A 21,084-nucleotide genomic window follows, 5' to 3' on the forward strand; every position below is an offset into this window, starting at 1 on the left:
AGCTACTTTGTAGCTAGTGTCGCCTTGAAAAACAAAGAGCACCGCCAGCCGGTGTTTAACGTTCACACCTTTGGTATTGGTTCTTGTATTTAAAGTTAAGCTATTTTATTAATGACCTGCACTAGTTATTGAAACAGCATTACTTGTATAATGATATACCGTACACGTAACTCGACAGTTAACTTTTACTTCATTTGCACGTCATAAATATTTTTACGTAAAGTAAGATCACGTTGACTGCGGTAACGAAATGCACCAAATTGGTGCACTATGAGGCACTTTTTGAAGCCTGACAGTACGGCTAATAGCAGCAGTTATCATCACGTCAGCATGCAGGCTGCCAGCTACAGGAAACGGGGAAAGCATCACACCTTATTACTTTAATCTTTGTACATTTAGCTCAAGACCGACTTCCCTAATTACCATGCAGTTTTGTAATTTTTATAGTGCAATAAACCTAAAGATGGCCTACTGTATGTGCCGACCATGTCATTTGAAGTAAATGACAGTTTTGCCATTGTGACTGTTTCTACGTAAGTATTTTTTTTAAATTGGTACCTTATCAGCTTCCTGCTCCTAGTACAACTAATTTATTACCTTCCATTAGTACGTCTGCCGTTGAGAGGAATTCTGACACGATATGGAAATAGCTGTATTGGCTCCTCTTATCTCTATGTTCGGTTCCTGTCGTCCTCAGCAACTTGAGTTATACCAGCTATTGATCGAACCCGCCGCTGTTCTCTTGCAGATTAATCACGGACGTCAACGTCCGTAGATGAAGTCAACTGCTCTGATTATTTATTATCTTTGACCCTGAACAAAGGATCGTCACAGTTCCAGCTATCAACCACATTTTTCACCTCACAATGAGGTTAGTGAACAAGGACTAGAACGTACAACAGTTCAGTGGCAAGTTTGTAAAATTGGATTCAGAAACTGTACATTTTTCTCATGTGTGTCTAAATTAGCTGTGTCACAGGCATGTTTTCCTATAGGCTATTAGATTCTTTGAAAGTAGCTGGTGAGGTTTTTCATGACATTCTGTTTAATACCCCTAGTTAACAGCGTTCGTTATATGCTACTGAAGCGAATGTCGGTAGAACTAACTAGTCTGTCAAAAGATCAGTGCTGATATTACTATTTACTTCAATGTCAGTTTGTTTTACTGATTAGTTATAGAGCTTCTTATTTTTCTTATACGATTATTTGTTGATCTTTATTTACTCTATAATGTATGTCCTGAAATACCTCCGTATGGTCTAAATCGATGGTAACTGCACATGTAAAATGCACTTCATGTGTAAGCTACCTTTTCTCTCGCATTGCAATTATATTACAGTACGTAATCAAATAATTTTACATTTTTGCTACACTGTACTGGCAGCTTCAGACCGATTCCGCTCAGAACCTTCTCATTCCTTACCTTATCAGTCCACCTAATATTCAACATTCGTGTGTAGCACCACATATCAAATGATTAGATTCTCTTCTGTTCCGGTTTTCCTAAAGTCTATGTTTCACTACTACACTCCTGGAAATGGAAAAAAGAACACATTGACACCGGTGTGTCAGACCCACCATACTTGCTCCGGACACTGCGAGAGGGCTGTACAAGCAATGATCACACGCACGGCACAGCGGACACACCAGGAACCGCGGTGTTGGCCATCGAATGGCGCTAGCTGCGCAGCATTTGTGCACCGTCGCCGTCAGTGTCAGCCAGTTTGCCGTGGCATACGGAGCTCCATCGCAGTCTTTAACACTGGTAGAATGCCGCGACAGCTTGGACGTGAACCGTATGTGCAGTTGACGGACTTTGAGCGAGGGCGTGTAGTGGGCATGCGGGAGGCCGGGTGGACGTACCGCCGAATTGCTCAACACGTGGTGCGTGAGGTCTCCACAGTACATCGATGTTGTCGCCAGTGGTCGGCGGAAGGTGCACGTCCCGTCGACCTGGGACCGGACCGCAGCGACGCACGGATACACGCCAAGACCGTAGGATCTTACGCAGTGCCGTAGGGGACCGCACCGCCACTTCCCAGCAAATTAGGGACACTGTTGCTCCTGGGGTATCGGCGAGGACCATTCGCAACCGTCTCCATGAAGCTGGGCTACGGTCCCGCACACCGTTAGGCCGTCTTCCGCTCACGCCCCAACATCGTGCAGCCCGCCTCCAGTGGTGTCGCGACAGGCGTGGATGGAGGGACGAATGGAGACGTGTCGTGTTCAGCGATGAGAGTCGCTTCTGCCTTGGTGCCAATGATGGTCGTATGCGTGTTTGGCGCCGTGCAGGTGAGCGCCACAATCAGGACTGCATACGACCGAGGCACACAGGGCCAACACCCGGCATCATGGTGTGGGGAGCGATCTCCTACACTGGCCGTACACCACTGGTGATCGTCGAGGGGACACTGAATAGTGCACGGTACATCCAAACCGTCATCGAACCCATCGTTCTACCATTCCTAGACCGGCAAGGTAACTTGCTGTTCCAACAGGACAATGCACGTCCGCATGTATCCCGTGCCACCCAACGTGCTCTAGAAGGTGTAAGTCAACTACCCTGGCCAGCAAGATCTCCGGATCTGTCCCCCATTGAGCATGTTTGGGACTGGATGAAGCGTCGTCTCACGCGGTCTGCACGTCCAGCACGAACGCTGGTCCAACTGAGGCGCCAGGTGGAAATGGCATGGCAAGCCGTTCCACAGGACTACATCCAGCATTTCTACGATCGTCTCCATGGGAGAATAGCAGCCTGCATTGCTGCGAAAGGTGGATATACACTGTACTAGTGCCGACATTGTGCATGCTCTGTTGCCTGTGTCTATGTGCCTGTGGTTCTGTCAGTGTGATCATGTGATGTATCTGACCCCAGGAATGCGTCAATAAAGTTTCCCCTTCCTGGGACAATGAATTCACGCTGTTCTTATTTCAATTTCCAGGAGTGTATATAGTGCTGAGCTTCAAAGGTATATTATCATAAATTTCTTCTTCAAATTAAGGTCTATGTTTGATACTAGTAGTCTTCTTTTCACCAGGAATGCCCTACTTTCTTTCATGCTCCATCAGTCATTAGTTATTTTGCTGCCTAGGTAGCAGAATTCCTTAACTTCATTTACTTCGTGACCTACAAACCTGATATAAAGTTTCTTGCTGTTTCCATTTTTGTTACATCTCATTACTTTCGACTTTCATCGAGTTATTCTCAGTCCGTATTCTGTACTCATTAGACTGTTCATTCCATTCAGCAGATCATGTAACTCTTCTTCACTTTCACTCAGGATAGCAATGTCATCAGCCATTCGTATTACTGATATGCTTTCACCTTGAATTTTAATTCCTCTCCTGAACTTTTATTTTACTTCCATAATTGCTACTTCGATGTACAGATTGAACAGTAATGGCGATAGACTGCATCACAGTTTTACACACTTTTTAATCGTAGCATTTCGTCTTTGGTCGTCTACTCTTATTATTCCCTCTTCGTTCTTTACATATTGTATATTACTCGTCTCTCTCTTTAGCTTACTAATATTTTTCCCAATATTTTGAACATCTTGTACCATTTCATGTTGTCGTGCGCTTTCTCTAGGTCGACAAATCCTACGAACGTGTCTAGATTTTACTTCCGTCTTGCTTCCATTATCAACAGCAACGTCAGAATTGCCACTCTGGTGTCTTTACTTTCCCTAAAGTCAAAGTGATCGTCATCTGAAACATCCTCAACTTCCTTTTTTCCATTCTTCTTTATATTATTCTTGTCAGCAACATGGATGCATGAGCTCTTGAACTGACTGAGCTACAATTATGGCACCTGTCACGTGGTGTAGTCTTCGGAATTTTGTGGATGATATTTTTGCAAAAGTCAGAAGGTATATTGCCAGAATCGTACATTCTACACACAAAGGTGAACAGTCGTTTTCTTGCCACTTCCCCTAATAACTTTAGAAATTCTGATGGGAAGTTATCGTTCCCCTCTGACTTGTTTGATGCTAAGTTCTCCAAAGCTCTCTTAAATTCTGACTCCAGTACTGGATCCCCTATGTCTTCTAAATCGACTCCTGTTTCTTCTTCTATCACATCAGACAAATCTTCCCCTCATAAGAGCCTTCAGTGTGGTCTTTCCACGTATTCCCTCTCTCCTCTGCATTCAGCGGACGAATTCCCGTTTTACTCCTGAAGTTACTACCTTTACTTTTCATTTCAACGAAGTTTAATTTGACATTCCTACATGCTGAGTCAGTCCTTCCGACTATCATTTCTTTTTCCATTTCTTCACATTTTTCATGCAGCCATTTCGTCGTCACTGCGCTACGTTTCCCATTTATTTCATTCCTCAGTGACCTGTATTTCTACATTTCTGAACTTCCTGAACGTTTTTGTACGTCCTTCTTTCATCGTTCAGCTGAAGTATTTCTTGTATTACTCATGGTTTCTTTGCTGCTACCTTATTTGTACCTATGTTTTTCTTTCCAGCTTCTGTGATTGTCCTCCTTAGAAATGTCGATTCCTCGTCAAATGTAATGCCTACAGTCCCATTCTTTATTGCTGTGTCTTTAGAGAACACCAAGTGTATCTTGCCATACCTTAGTACTAATGCATCCCACTTCTTTGCATATGTCTTAAACTTCAGCCTACTCTTCATCACTAATACATTGTGATCTGAGTCTATATCTGCTTGTGGATGCGCCTTACAATCTAGAGTCTGATTTCGTAATCACTGTCTGACAGTGATATAATCTAACTAAATCTTCAGTTATCACTCAGCTTTTTCCTTGTATATCGCCTTCGCTTGTGGTTCTTAAACAGAGTTTTCGCTTTTGCTAGTTGAAATTTATGACAGAACTCAATTAGTCTTTCTCCCCTCACTCCTTGTCCAAAGCACATATTCTCCTGTAACATTCTCTTCTACTCCTTCCCTTACAACTGCATTCGAGTCCCCTATGACTATTAGATTTTCATCTCACTTTGCTTGATGGATTACCCTTTCAATATCGATATACACTTACTCTATTTCCTCATTTGCTGAACTGTTTTTGTCGGTGTTAGTTTGCTGTCGGTTCAGATAAGAATAACCCATCACTGCACTATTCAACCTTCTCCTGTTGTACCACTTTCTTCTGCGGTTGATTTTACCCTATACTCATCTGACCAGAAATCCTTATCTTCTTTCCATTTAACTTTACTGACCCCTATTATATCTACATTGAACCTTTGCTTCTCAGATTTTCTAGCTCCCCCACCACTTTCATGCTGCTGACATTCCACTCTTCGTCACGTAGAACGTTATCCTTTCGTTGATTATTCAGTCTTTATTTCGTGGCCACGTCCCCCTTGGCAGTCTCTTCCCGGAGATCCGAATGTGGGACTTTTCCGGAATATTTAGCCAATGGAGAGATCATTATGACACTTTTTCAGTTGCAGGTCACATGTCTTATGGATACACTTTATGTATTTTTAATGCAGTGGTTTTCATTGCCTTCTGTATCTTCATTTCGTTGATCACAGCTGATTCTTCTGCCTGTAGGGGCAGTTTCCCATCGAAAGGGCAAGTGAGTGTCCTGACCCTCTGTCAGCTCCTATGCTCTGTTTCACAAGACTGTTGGCAGAATGAGGATGACTTCTTATGCTGGAAGTCTTTTGCTACCAATGCAGATTATTATATTATTAATCAAAATATAAGCCATTGCCGGCTACCTCTTCACCACAGGTATATTTGCTCCAAGCTAGCAGACTTTAATATAGAATGCCTCCATCTGATATAGTCAGCTGGTACACACTGCAAAATGCGAAAGAAAAGTGTTCAGGATGTATCCCATTTATGCAGAGTGAAACTTAATTTCCACTCAGATATCCAGGAGAGGGCAGTATTGACGCAGACAAGTCAACAAATCATTAAACATATTGTATTTGAATGTTACAGAATCTTTTTTAAAACCGTGGCAAAAGAATTGGTATAACTGTAGTAAAAGAAGCTAACATCTGTCTGGATATGAAGAGGTACTATGAGTCAACAAATTAAGAAATACACTGTATCCATAAACAAGGCAGATAGCTGGGAGAATTTTAGTTGGAGTTTGCACTGGATTACCAAATCATTTAACCATCATTATGAGATGGATGAACAAGATTAATTAAAGATTATGAAACTATAAACAAGGATATATAGTCAGAATTTCGTTATATGTGGTATGTAACATGTTCCACCCAACAAATCTGGCTTAGATAACATTCAAATTTCATCCATGCAGCTGATAAGAGGTGATTTTATTCCTCACTGTCCTTTCATCAGCTGCAAAAATATTAGAAGAACTGATACACCCAACGAAGGATCCATTTATTATAAAATGAAAGAACTTACATATAATACCAGTGGCACACTCCTTACATAAATTGTAATGATAATATGACAAATTGAGATTTATGTCTGTTATCTTCAGATTTTAGTACTGACACAAACAACAAAATAACAGTACACCCTATCAGTGGACACCATATAAAAATGTCTGAGATTCAAATACAAAATAAACTTAAATTTAGACTAAATACCCTATTATAAATCAGGTGGAACTTCAAAAAAGGGAAAGTGGAATTAATATATAGAAGGTTTGGAAACGAAATTAATTTTATTTAACACTGATTTTATTAAAGGTGAACCATATAAAAAAGTAAAAAACTGTGTGATATAATCCCAGAGGCAGCTAAAAGAAGATCCCAAAGGAAAACAATTCTGTCATAAACCCTTCCGCAAAGCCTCACTAACAATATTCGAATTAGAAGACTGGGAAACAATTGGTCATGTAAATAAGAAGTACTAATAAAGATCTTTAGCGCTATCAACACGTTATTTACAGCTCATAATCTGGAAATACCTTCAAGAATTTAAATTTCAGTCCTAGCATACAGCTAAAGAGTTTTACAAAAGAGAAAACAGTGGCACTTCTATATCAAAAAGCCTATTCAGACACATATAACAAATTACTTAATGATGATTTTACTTTACAAAAATTTAAACAAGCGATTCCAAGTTTGAAGGGTATGAATACACCTGGACCAGATAATGGTGTGCTTAAGATCTTAAAAGTCTAGGTACAGTTGCTGTGGAAACATTATTGAAATTAATGACCATATAAGGAAATCACATATACCTGTCATCTGGAAGAAAGAAACCATCATTAAACCAATGTAAAACCAACTAAAACAACACATAATTTGCCAAAATACAAAACCTCTTCTTCACAAAGCATATTTGGTAAAATTATGGAGCAGATGATAAATTCTTGACTGACATGGTACCTCAAAATAAGTCACCAATTTTCTGTCAACCAATAATGATTTAGAAAATTCTGTCCTAACACAAATTAAAATTTAAATGTCTCACAATAAGTACAGGGGGTAATGAGCCACAAGGAAGATGCCTCTTATTATTGGCTAATATTTAAGGAGCCTTTGATGGAGAGAAAATTTGCTATAAAAATTAACAAACTTAAACATCTCTAGGAAAGTTGTGCTCTGCATGATTTGTACCAGATAAAAAGGGTTATGCAGAACTAACTTCATTAATATTTTTATTAAATACGATTAATCCAAAAAGGGAGTTTCTTGAGGCATCATGAGCAGTCTGACATTATTTAATACTTTCATCAATGTCATGTCGATCCACATACTTACAAATGGATGAGTATGCACTTTAACTTGTCATTTTATTTCACTACCATTACCAAGTAAGCATTTCTCAAATAAAATGGAACAAGTGATAAATGGCCTTGAAGAGTGACCTCATTAAAATAATATGGCAACCAATCCTTAGAAAATCTGTTACCAAATGGTTTCTCTATGGCACCATCACCCAAAAGGATTCCTAAAAATTGGAGGGAGATACATATACAGCGGAATAAACATCCTAAATGTAACCGGTCACTTATGAATCAAAAATTAAACTGGCAGACCCACTTACATAAACCTAGTAAGAGAGTGGTGTATGGACTTAGCATACCAAAGACATTAGCCAAGCCGGCCGGAGTGACCAAGGGGTAGTAGGCGCTACAGTCTGGAACCACGCGACCGCTACGTTCGCAGGTTCGAATCCTGCCCCAGGCATGGATGTGTGTGATGTCCTTAGGTTGGTTAAGTTTAAGTAGTTCTAAGTTCTAGGGGACTGATGACCTCAGCAGTTAAGTCCCATAGTGCTTAGAGCCACTTGAACCATTTTTGAACAATAGCCAAAAGGAAATGACAATGTTCAGGCAAATTGCTCAAGAACTCCTAAGAAACCTACATAAGACGAGTTATACATAGTAGTGAAAATAATAACAGGTTAGAGGCAGTCCACAACTAAAAACCGGGAATTATAACTGGTGGAGTACAAGCAACAACCTCAGTATCCAACTTTTGCCAAATTAAAACAGCACCTTAAGATTAGCGACCTATTTGCGTTCGTACTGCACTGCCTAAGGTCCATGAGCGCCTAACTACAAACGTACTACTATAATAATACCAATCAGGCTTCTTGAAAGATCGCTCCACAATATCTGCTATAATGAAGGTAACAGATAACCATAAGCTTGCCATGGATCCACTGGAAGCAGCTGTTATGTGCTTCTGAGACTTCAGCAAAGCATTTGACACTGTCAACTATCACATTTTACTCGCCAAACTTACCAGCCTAAATTTCTAGGCAAGTGCAGTGCAATGGTTTCTCTTGTACCTGACGTTTCGCCAGGAAAGCTGGCCTGGCACAATAAAGTCGCAACAGGGGTAGGTAGCATCAGGCATTCCCTCAGAGTTCGGTATTAGGTCCTACACTCATTTATTTGTACGTAAATGTGTCACAGTTTGTTCCTACTGCCCATACCACATGCATGCTGATGACTCCCAGTTGCATATAAGTGTAAAACCAATAAACCTGAAGACAGCTATCGAGAATCTCACTATCAAAATGGATCTAAGGTATAGAACTGAACTTCAGTCTATCCAAAAACAAAGCGCTGCTGGTTGTCATTCTAGGCTCATTAGCCCAATATACACCCTTCAAATAGAAATGGGAAAGACATCAGCTACTCTCTTTCAGCAAAGAGTCTGGGAGTAATAACAGTTGAAAATCAGAATTGGACTGAGCACATATTTGCAATGTGTGAAAAGGCATCAGCATCTCTCCAAACTACGCAAAAATATAAGAAGATCTTTCCTCTTGACCTTAAACGGAGCTCTGTACAAACACTTACACCAACAAGTATTGATTACAGAGGTGCTATCCTATAGGGACTTTCTAAGAACAGCTCCAGCACCTGGAACTGTTTAAAATGAACACAGTTCATGACAAATGTAGTAAAGGAGAAATAACGATTAGCACTGTCCTTTTAGGCACTTGCTACCCATGTACATCCATCTTTCCACCCCAATCTTCCTCGTTTCCCAATATTCTTAGCCGATGCAGTCTCCTTAACTTCTCTTTCCCCAGAACTTACTACACCAGTAAACCACTATTTTGTATGCCTATAATTTCTTCTTATATCTGACACTTCATTTGTGTTACCATTGTCATTATTATTGTCATTATTTTTATTAATGCCGTTTTCACTATTAGTGATAGCAGCTAAATAAATAAAAATAAAAATATAGGATATTTTCGAAAGATTTTTCAGTTTCTATTATCAGACTTTCATACATATAATTCATTGCAGTATAAAAATATGAACGAGTTTATAGATAGTAGAGAGTGCTATAGTACTATAAATTCCGATGTGGATGAAAGTCAATTCGTGAAAACTGAGAATGAAATCTAATTAACTGGCAAAGAACAACCGTTTTACTAACTGTTATGTCCTTAGTCGAATATTCTGTACAAGGTACTTTATCTTTCTTGGATTGAAAGTACTAGAAAACCATGGCAGAATCAGCGAAAACTGTTCACATTTGATAAGAGAATGCTTCCCATGTAAGTTAGCCTACTACACAGGCCACGACTGGGTTAAAGATTGTAACAACATTTGTCAGGCCCATCAACAATGTTTGCCGACTGTAACTTGGTTATGATGCTTTCTGTCACATATGCACAAATGAACAATGTGGACGCCACCCTTTGTGACTTTCATAACGTGACATCCGTAGATATTAACTACAAGTATGTGTTGTTTTATCGCCGCAAGTATGAATTGGCGAGACAAACGTTCATGCTGCAGTTGAGAGAATTTGATGTTGAGTTCCCACAGTACGTCACCTTGCCTTACACGCCGGCCTTGGTGCCCAAGCGGTTCTAGGCGCTACAGTCTGGAACCGCGTGACCGCTACGGTCGCAGGTTCGAATCCTGCCTCGGGTATGGATGCGTGTGATGTCTTTAGGTTAGTTAGGTTTAAGTAGTTCTAAGTTCTAGGGGACTGATGACCCCAGATGTTAAGTCCCATAGTGCTCAGAGCCATTTGAACCATTTTTTTTGCCTTACACCAAGAGAGTTGGAAAGTTCCTTCAGTGCAAGTCGATTATGTCTATTAAGACATGATCTTAGTATGTGTGACTGTTAAATTTTGGTACTGACTCCTTGTAAAACAACACTGTAAGTTGTCTGAAATACCTTACTGGAAAATGTGTTATCGTATATTCTGTATCTTTGCTCTTCCACTGCAAGATGTTAGTGTTCAAAATCAGGCTTTAATATGCTTATTTCTGTGAACCATTCCTAAACAATGTTAGCCTTGTAATGTGGTGATACCGATGTACAAAAATATTACTATTAGGTCGATTTGTTATCGTAGAAGCTAATAATATTTATAGTCATGGCATCATGGCAAAATAGACAGACCATACAAACAAAGGATCATGACTAAACAGTCTTTTTCTCGGTACCGATATTATTGCCATTGATTACGAGATCACTGTGACAAATCTTTATAACTTTGTGAGAAGAACTTTACTACACATTCACGTCGTCAGCGCTAACTAATCCTGGCGATACCTGAGTTAAGTTATCGGCCACTTCACGCTTCGACGCAGCTGTATACTAGTGATGAGAATCACAAGACGGGACCTCAAGGTTCCCTGTTGCTAGCACAATACTGGGATGTGTGTGCCTCCCTGGGGAAATCCCAAGACCCAGCTGCATACGCGAAGCGCTCGGCGCGCGGCCTGATTGCCTTGGAAATTGGCTTAAGCTGGCAGCGTTCCGTGCGTTGTTCCTACGGACCAAACAACCATGGCTTATTTTGAGATCCATAAACCAAGAATGGGCAACGACTATGACGATTAATTATTACATTCCAGTTTTACCAAAATCCGTGTAATCTCCAAATGGTTCTTTTTTTTCTGGCTGTTCAAGTCAGCGTAGTCCCGTCGACTACGAGGTCATTACAGTCTGGCAATTCCAGTTACTACACTGAGGTTACGAAAGTCATGTGATACGGCCAAATATAGTGTCGGACCTCCTTTCAGCCCTCGTAGTGTAGAAAATCTCCGTGGCATGAACTCAAGAAGTCGTTGGAAGTCCCCTGTAGATATACTGAGACATGCTGAGTCTGCAGTCATCTATAATTGTAAAAGTGTTGCCAGTGGAGGATTTTGTGCACAAACTCACCTTTACTTCATGTCCGATAAATCCTTATCTCGAATTATCCACAAATCACTACCAGTTGTGGTCGTGTTGATATCCGTAAAAATTTCATCTTGTCTGGGAATGTGAAGTCCATGGATGACTGCAAATGGTCTCCTAGTAGACGAACATAGCCATTTCCAGTCAATGATCGGTTCAGTTGGGCCAGAAATCCAGTCCGTTCTGTATTAATACAGCCCGCACCGTCATGAAGGTACCATAGGGTTGCATAGTACCTCGTTGAACTTACGCCCACGGCTTCGTGGGGTCGGTGCGACACACCAACCCTACAAACATTTCTTACCAACAGAAATCGGGACTCATCTCTCCAGACCGCGGGTTTGCACTTGTCTAGGGTCAAACCGATACGGTCAGAAGCCCAGGAGAGGCGCTGCAGGCGATGACGTGCTGTTAGCAAAGGTGGTCGCTTCGGTCGTCTGCCAGATTTAGCCCCATGTCATAAAGGATACTTTCGTCGTACGTCCCATACTAACAGGTCACTTCACGTACTGATGTTTGTCTGTTAGCACTGACAACGCTACGCAAGCACCGCAGCTCTCGGTCATTAAGAAGTCAGTCGGCCTCTACGTTGTCCATGGTGAGGGGTAATGCCTCAAATCTGGTATTCCCCGCCCACTCTTGACACGGTGGATTTCGGAATATTTAATTCCCTATCGATTTACGAAATGGAATGTTCCATACGTTTATCTCCAACTACCATTCTGCGTTCAGAGTCTGTTAATCCTCGTTGTGCGTCCATAATTACGTCGGAAATCTTTTCACATGAGTCACAGGAGTATAAATAGCAGCTCCGCTAATGGACTGCCCCTTTGTACTTTGTGCATGCGATACTACCGCCAATTGTATATGCGTATCGCATAGATTTTGTCATCTCAGTGCATACTGTATGTACTCCATGTAAATGTACTCAGAAGGTTCAAAAAAAAATCTTTCACTTTTCTGGAACGGAGTGTGAGCTACTTTGAAACTTTCTCACTAAATAAAATTTCTGCCAGACTGGTACTTGAACCCAGAACCTTGCTCGCTGCCGACGAAGTTAACCGTGGGGGACTCACACCTCGTCTCCTTTACGTCACCTGTCTGCTGCACAGTTTGCAGCACTAGCACTTCTAGAAGACAGCAAGTCGCAGAGAAGGTTCGAAACTGACCACATTCCGTTGCAGAAAAAAGTATTGATTTTAGAAAGAATCTCCTATGTTACGGCTAGCACGGACATCGTACAAACTTCCCCTTCATTGATTTGATTCATGTTGATAGGATGTGTAAGGTATGACAAAGACTTCCACATTTATAAACAGGAATACGCAACTGTCAATCGTTTTCGAAAAAGTCAAGTTTGAAAATTGTTGGTTGCTTATATATGTTGTACGGCTGTTAGCATTCAGGGAGTCCACCGTCGACCGGGTAAACATATAGTTTCGTAAGTGACAGTCTGTGGATCGAGTCTCTTTGCTTGTAATTTTCTTTTTTTTTTCACGTAACGCTAACAACAAATTTATGACCGTGCAAACTAAATAGTCAATATTTAATCACTGATTTATTATTTTCCTACTCTTTATCTTGAGAAGGGGAAAAGACTGTTCTTTTAAGGAGATTGAAAATAAAAAAGAGACACGAGAACTTTCATTCATAACAATACAATCATTTTATTCATATTATTGTACCTACATTTGTGACAATTATAACTTATGGAGCACTGCCCGAATCAGGATAATGATGGCCGAAGAAAAATGCGAAACAATAATTATTGCCACATACAGCACTTGTAATGAGGCTGAAGATTTGCATGTGCGTGGTTTTTTCAATGTGTCTATTACAATAAAAACTTGGGTTACATTTTTAAACGGTTGTCTGTCATCAAACAACTTCTCGCGGCATATCACGGGTACTGAAGCTTCCACACTGACAGGTCACTTCACGCAGTGATGTTTGTCTGTTAGCACTGACAACGCTACGCAAGAAACGCTGCTCTCGGTCGTTAAGAAGTCAGTCGGCCACTACGTTGTCCATGGTGAGGGGTAATGCCTGAAATCTGGCATTCCCCGGCCGCTCTTGACACGGTGGATTTCGGAATATTGAATTCCCTATCTATTTCCGAAATGGAAATAATGCAAATAGCTCGCAGAAAGTGGCCGTGCGGTTAAAGGCGCTGCAGTCTGGAACCGCAAGACCGCTACGGTCGCAGGTTCGAATCCTGCCTCGGGCATGGATGTTTGTGATGCCCTTAGGTTAGTTAGGTTTAACTAGTTCTAAGTTCTAGGGGAATAATGACCTCAGCAGTTGAGTCTCATAGTGCTCAGAGGCATTTGAACCATTTTTGAGCTCGCAGAAGAAAGTAGCTACCGGAGCGAGATTCGATACCGAAAGCTCGCCTTATGAACTTAAAGGCTTACTCCCTGCAAATTAGAAATCGTACAAAGTACGTAAGAACGCCTAAAATTTTCAAACTTGATTTTGACGAAAACGATCGAGAGCTGCGTCTTCCTGTTTACATATATTGATGTCCCAGTCGTGCCCTGCACATCCTATCAATATGAATCAAATCGGTGAGGGGAAGTTCGCACGGTTCCCATGTAAGCCATTTTTCCTCAATGTGCTTTCATGCTAATGTCCTAGTCCTGCAAGTTATGGAGGTGAGGTTGTGTGAAGTTTGAAAATTACAGGGGGCCACTGAACAAAATCTACTGTACGGACCACACAAATATGGATAGGCCAGTATTACTGATGTGACTGATTATCAAACACGTCGATGAAGGTATTCGGTAATTTATTGGTAGAGTAGGAAAAAATCTGTGTTAGAGTAGTAGACTGAAACGATAAAGAAACTGGTATAGGCATGCGTATTCAAATACAGAAATATGTAAATAGGAAGAATACAGCGCTTTGCGGCATGCCTATGTAAGACTAAAAGTGTCTAGCGCAGTTGTTAAATCTGTTTCAATGTGTCTATTGCAATAAAAAATGGGGCTACATTCTTAAACGGTTGTCTGTCGTCAAACAACTTCGTGGCGTTCACGGGTACCGAAGCTTCTCACCAGATAATGTTGCAAATAGCTCGCAGAAAAAAGTATCTACCGGAGCAAGATTCGATACCGAAAGCAGTTTATCCAGATTTAAGCGAGTTTGAACGTCGGCGCACCAGCGATGGGACAGAGGATCTCCGAGGTAGCGATGAAGTGGGGATTTTCCCTTACGACAATTTCACGAGTGTACCGTGAATATCAGGAATCGGTAAAACATCAGAACTCGGAAATCGCTGCTGCCGGAAAAAGGTCTTGCAAGAACGGGACCAACGGCCACTGGAGAGAATCGTTCATCGTGACAGAAATGCACCCATATGCAAATTGCTGGCATGCGAATCATTCAACGAAACATCGTCGATATGGGCTTCCGGAGCCGAAGGCCCACTCGTGTACCCTTGGTGACAGGCCTACACAAAGCTTTAGGACTCCCCTCAGCCTGTCAATATCGACATTGGACTGTTGATGACTGGAAAGACGTTGACTGGTCGGACGAGTCTAGTTTCTAATTGTATCGAGCATATGGACGTGTACAGGTATAGAGACAACCTCATGAATCCATGGACCCTACAAGTCAGCAGGGGACTGCCCAAGCTGGTGGAGGCTCTGTAATGGTGTGGGGCGTGTGCGGTTGGAGTGATATGCGACCCCTCATATGTTTAGACACGACCCTGGCAGGTGACACGTACGTTAGCATTCTGTTTGATAACCTGCTTCCATTCATGTACATTTTGCATTCCGACGGACTATGCAACACTTTACACGTCCAGGAACACTTTTCTGAGTTTAAACATTTCCGCTGACAACCAACCTCCGCAGACACGAACATTTTTGAGCGTATCTGGGATGCGTTGTTACCTGTTGTTCAGAAGAGATCTCTACCCCCTCTTACTCTTCCGGGTTTATGGACAGCCCTGCAGGATTCATGGTGTCAGTTCCCTCCGGTACTACTACAAACAATACTCGAGTCCATGCCACGTCGTGTTGCAACAATTTTGAGTGCTTGGGGGCCCTACCCAATATTAGGCAGGTGTACTCGTTTCTTTGGCTCTTCAGTGTATATTTATGTGGCTTCTGGCCCTCTTTTAGGTGTGCATATACGTACCGTATAACAAAGATCAGAAATGAACTTCGTATACTCGCTCTAGACTCACCAGCGAGTCTTGCGACCTCAAATACTACCTCTTCGTGTCCGCGTGTCTGTAGACTCGATTAGTAAGTCGCAGATGCAGCCAACTCATCATCTGCGTCTGGTGTCGGGTACAGTCCGTGCAAAATACCATGGCCGATAGATGCACAGACTGCAGGACATGCATGGGGAGGTGGTAGCTGTGGGTGCTGCAGGCAGGCACTGAAGGGGAAACGCCGAGCGCTGGAGGCGAAGGGCCGTTCTAAACGGAGGACTACAATGAATATCCTTAGCAAATATTAAGGTGGGCCCTCTACGCCCGTTCTTGCGTGGTGAGCATTCACAAACCTCAGTCACCTATGCTTTGGTTAGTATCTATCAGCAATTCCGCCGAAAACGAGGCGATTTGTTTTCACCAGGTTTGTTAACCATTTATAACTTTCAAATAAGTGTCACGAGTGGCGAATTTTGAGTAAAATCTAAAAATTTCTCTGCCACGTTAAAATCTGCTTCTTTTTCCAAAACACATAGGAGTTTACCCAGTCTCTCATTCACTAACATGTTGTTCAGGTGCAAATGTGAGAGAATTCTGAAGCTGTGATTTATCTATTTTAGTAAATGTGGAACTGAGGAAAATTAAGTTCAGTATATTATAAAAATAAACTTTATTGTTTTCACTTGTGCTGTTCCAAAGCCCACAGTATTTCTTGTTTCACCAGCTATTGATGGCCCTTAAAAATTACGTTCTTCCACCGTAAAAGACTGTAGTTAATGGAATAATACTGTACATAATAACATTTTGCATAATAACTACACAGCAAAATACTTTCCTCTTTGCGTGGTATTATATGCCTAAATCTGATTTCCATATCTCAAACCGCTTATTAAATATGAGGAATGTTTTGGATATTTCACTTTGTCTTTATCGCTGGCGCGGCGCGATCGCAAAGAGTGTGCTGCGTCAGATCAATTTTCTGGATATTGGTGGCAGGTTAACACCTCCAACGAAGTCTAAAGGAAAATTCAAAATGCCTACTAATTTTATATGCGTAAACATGCTACATAATATGCACCAAACGCAAAAGCATAGCAACTCCCATTTTTCATTGCAAACTTTTTCAAATTTCGTTCAGTGTCCTACTTCTAACGAAATATCAAAATAACTACGACCTTTAACGAAATGATGGGCGCATTGTAATTAAGCTGACATATAAATCTACAAGTGAAGCAAAAATGAAATTTTCTTACCAAGTAGTTATTGTAAAATCATTTGATACATACTGCAGGACGTGTGCCCCGATTCTGCCATGGCCCACCGGCCCAAGGGTGCCGCCAGTATCAGCTTCCGTTCCAAATAAACAAATAAACTCTACCAGCGCACTGGACGAAATCTGGTCACTGTGCATCGGTCACTGTATCGTGTGCGGGCTCTAGTAGCGGACTCGACTCGCTCAGAAAGGAGAGCGAGTACACGACTTCGCAAGTAAAATGGCGGACTCACAGTATTCTCACGACGCAAGTAACTGTTTAGAAAGAAATTTCCATCACCATTAAACTGTAAATAACTGTTCATTTATTTCACACAAACATGATTTCTATTTTATAGCCATTCCACGGTCCCAGTTGAAATGTAACAAAATGTCCGACCTGCCCAAACGACAAAAGCACGTTATACACCAGAGTCGTGACAGATCGAGTAACAGTGAATATTGCTATGTTTATAAATACATTTACATAGGTAAAACATTTTTATATATTTAAGATCTATTCAGAGAATGTGTAGCAGTTACATCAACACATACAGACACTGAAGGCGCTATTGAGTCTGTAACGACAGTACCGGACAACATGACATGAAGATAAAGTGCAATCCTTAAACGGAGATTAATTATCAAAATAAATTACAGAAATGAATGATAAGTTACACACCTCGCTAATAGTTGGTTAATGTCCACAACAGTTCACATTGTGGGTTGCATATATTCAGGGGAAAGTATACATTCAAGGGGTAAATTGATCGAATAAAGACCTTAACTTATTGTTCGGCTAAGTGGTTTATGACCCCCTTAAGTCTGGTTTTTAGTCCGCCTTTCTGGTAATTTCCTCTGATTTTATGTGTCTTAGTTCCGCAATTTTTCTAGGTTTTCGCTCTTTCGTATATTTCATCGTATTACTTCCATTTTACGTATTTCACATCAATTTTTCGCTATTATACCAGGTTTTCATAGAATTTTACCGATTTTATATGATTTATTATATTATTTCAGGGGTTTTCCGTTTGTATATGGTCGTATTGCTGACATGCCCTTGAGTTGTTTGATTTTCTACCAGAACATTTTCGCGACTTATACACCAACTTACTAAAAAATTCTAAGACTTCCCCTCTTCCCGATGATCTGCATACACGAATTTTGTGCAGGATGATTATGAGAAGTTCTACATGTTCAATTGACTTCCTCTCCATCATATAGGTATATGCAACAGGGATCTGACATGTGTACAGAGTTGATATCTGTTGCAGTTCAGATACTTTTCCTGTAAGTGTATACTCTTATGGCTTACCAGATGTGCTTCATTATTTCTATTTATACCTTCCGCCTCTGATACGTGACTACAGTCCTGTCAGAACCTCTAGAAACAATAGCTTTCGGGTATTTATTTATAGTAATATGTTATTTCTTATGGCTTATCAGATGGGCTTCATTATTTCTGTTTATACCATCAAACTCTGTTACGTAGCCACAAGCCTGTCGGGCCATCTCCAACTACACCTTTTGGGTATGTATTGATAATGATATGTTATTCGTTAGTCGATTGTGTGTCGACAGCAGGTAGCATCTTGGGCCATAAGAGTATCACTTCTGTCTCTCTACCAAAACAACACATCTCCCAGAGCGCGTCATTCGCAGACGAACATTTAGCAAGCTATGCGGCCGCACCACTGACACCTCTACACACATAAACATAGAGACTGCATGGATATGACCAATTGCGAAGTCTCGATTACAACCATTTGTGGTTATTTTCGACAGTACTGCAAATAGCAAAACACTCTTCTCAAGACGGTTTTGCAGCCAGTGTAAGCACATTTGAATTCATCATGCTAAATAGCAAAACATCTTCGTTATAATTAGTTTTACCTATATTTGTAACAAGAATGTCTAGAGCCTCCAGCAATAACAACCATTCAATACGTCCCACTGCCACTATCACACCTCCATTTATATTCTGAAGATCCACAATGACGGAACATGGTCACCCGAATCACACTATTTAGTGTGCTAGGTGTCCGTTGGGTGGAGGGAGACAGTCCTTTGTTCATATCATTCTAATCTATGAGGTAGAACAACACATTAGTAGGATGGGATAGTATCTCACTTTGCTTGTATGGGTCCAACCAGACATTTTACAGTCGCCGTGCATTTTCCCTATTTTCTTTACATCTGTGTCTGTGCGTGTGTCGCCGATGGCTCCCACAACGCAGAGTAGACACAAGTTAGTGTTCAAGAGTGGATCTGCCATGCTTCATTTCCGGACGATATTCATAGGCGGATAAGCAATATGATATTTATAGGATATTGTTTGAATATGAATTCACCAAACATTATACTCGGAACGGTGTCTAGAGATGGAAAAACAATGCGCTACATCCGGGATAGGTCTCGAACGTGGATATGTCCGGATATGTGTTCTATGTCCAAAAGCGGATCCACCAGTAGGAGAACTGAGTCAGGTTTATGAGAGCCATCCATGACACATGCAGAGACACAGTGAGTTTCCTTTAAGAATCATTTGCGTTTGATTTTAAACTTGTAGTGGTTTGGTGGTTAGTTGTAATTTTGCTGCCGTTTAACTTGGGTGACTGTGTATTTTGTAATGTCGACGCCTATATTTTGTATCCCCAGTGTATGCGACAGTGCTTGAGATTTGTGAAGTGATGAATATTTTTCCAGAAACGAATTTTAAGCCTATATGTGAAAACTGATAAAGAAAAGACTTATTATTATATTGTGAAATGGAGATAATTCCAACAATAATATGTTTTATTCTTTTAATAAACATTTTTCTCCAAAGAAAAATTGTATAACAAAACATAATACCACTAAAAGAACGTATTGGCACTATTGTCCGTGAAATTTTTTTCCTTCTGTTGTTCTTTATGATGTATGTAGCGGCCCATCAAAGATTAAGCTGACTTACAATCGTGTTGTGTGAGGTACAAGTAATCTAAAATATAACGTGCAATTTAATAAAAGGAATTCTAGCGTTTGGACTTTTATTTGTAACTAGATAGTCTGCTAGGGATGTTTTAAGTTTTCTATCCGCAACAAACAGGAAAGCAGCCATTAATGCGTGGTATGGTGTTACTGAATTACTGGCAACTGGTGGATAATATTGATATTGTGAACAGTCAGAACGGTGTAGGATTCTGTCATTTAATCATCCAGCGTAAAGAGAAAGGTTGAAGTTATTGATTTTCTATGAAAAATTACGTTGGTAAGAATACCCAGTCCAGATTATATTTTGTCTGCACTATTACGTGAGCGTATGGAGCGGCAATTTCAAATTATAGAATTAATAAGACACTAATTGTTTCAACTGATAATACAGTATTTGACTCCGAGGACAAGAACTTAGAAGAATTTATTGTTTTTCTATTCTAACTGAAAATAACGTTGCGTCGAACAATCTTAGACTTTATGTAAATGAAATAATGTTTGTGCCTGGTGTGAAAGATTAATTTTTCTCAGAGTAATTTGTTAGTGACTTTAAAAAAAAATTCCGACACCAGTGTTGTTGTGGGAAGATTTTTCGGTGAGGAATATTAATTATTTGGTGCATATAGTTTAATGTCACTTACTTAATTAATGAAACAGCATTTCAATATTTATTTGTTGTGGTAAGGCATGACAGAATAATTCATTATAGTTGTGCTCACCAGCACATAAATAAGAATTATCAGAGATTATTTATTTCTTTTAAATAATTCTTGCTCCTACATTTTCATGCATATTAGAATAAGATGTACACATCACCACAACAGCTTTAAAGGAACAGAACCAAACCCATCACATTGGCGCCCTGTCACGTAAGGCCAGAGTACAAATACTGTAATTGTATTTATTGTAATGAGTGTATTTCTATTTGTGTATAGATTGCCACTCTAAAGTGTTAATGCTTGTTTTGTTGGACTTTGCATGTACCAACTGACAACGTACAAGATACTGTTGAAAACATCAAACTGACATATGGAAAGGTTATTGTAATTATCCAAACAAACTGTAGATGAGTTGCTATATGACCTTATTTGGGAATTTCTAAGCAGTGCTCA

The sequence above is a fragment of the Schistocerca cancellata genome, chromosome 8, assembly GCF_023864275.1.
Source record: "Schistocerca cancellata isolate TAMUIC-IGC-003103 chromosome 8, iqSchCanc2.1, whole genome shotgun sequence".
Taxonomy (NCBI): domain Eukaryota; kingdom Metazoa; phylum Arthropoda; class Insecta; order Orthoptera; family Acrididae; genus Schistocerca; species Schistocerca cancellata.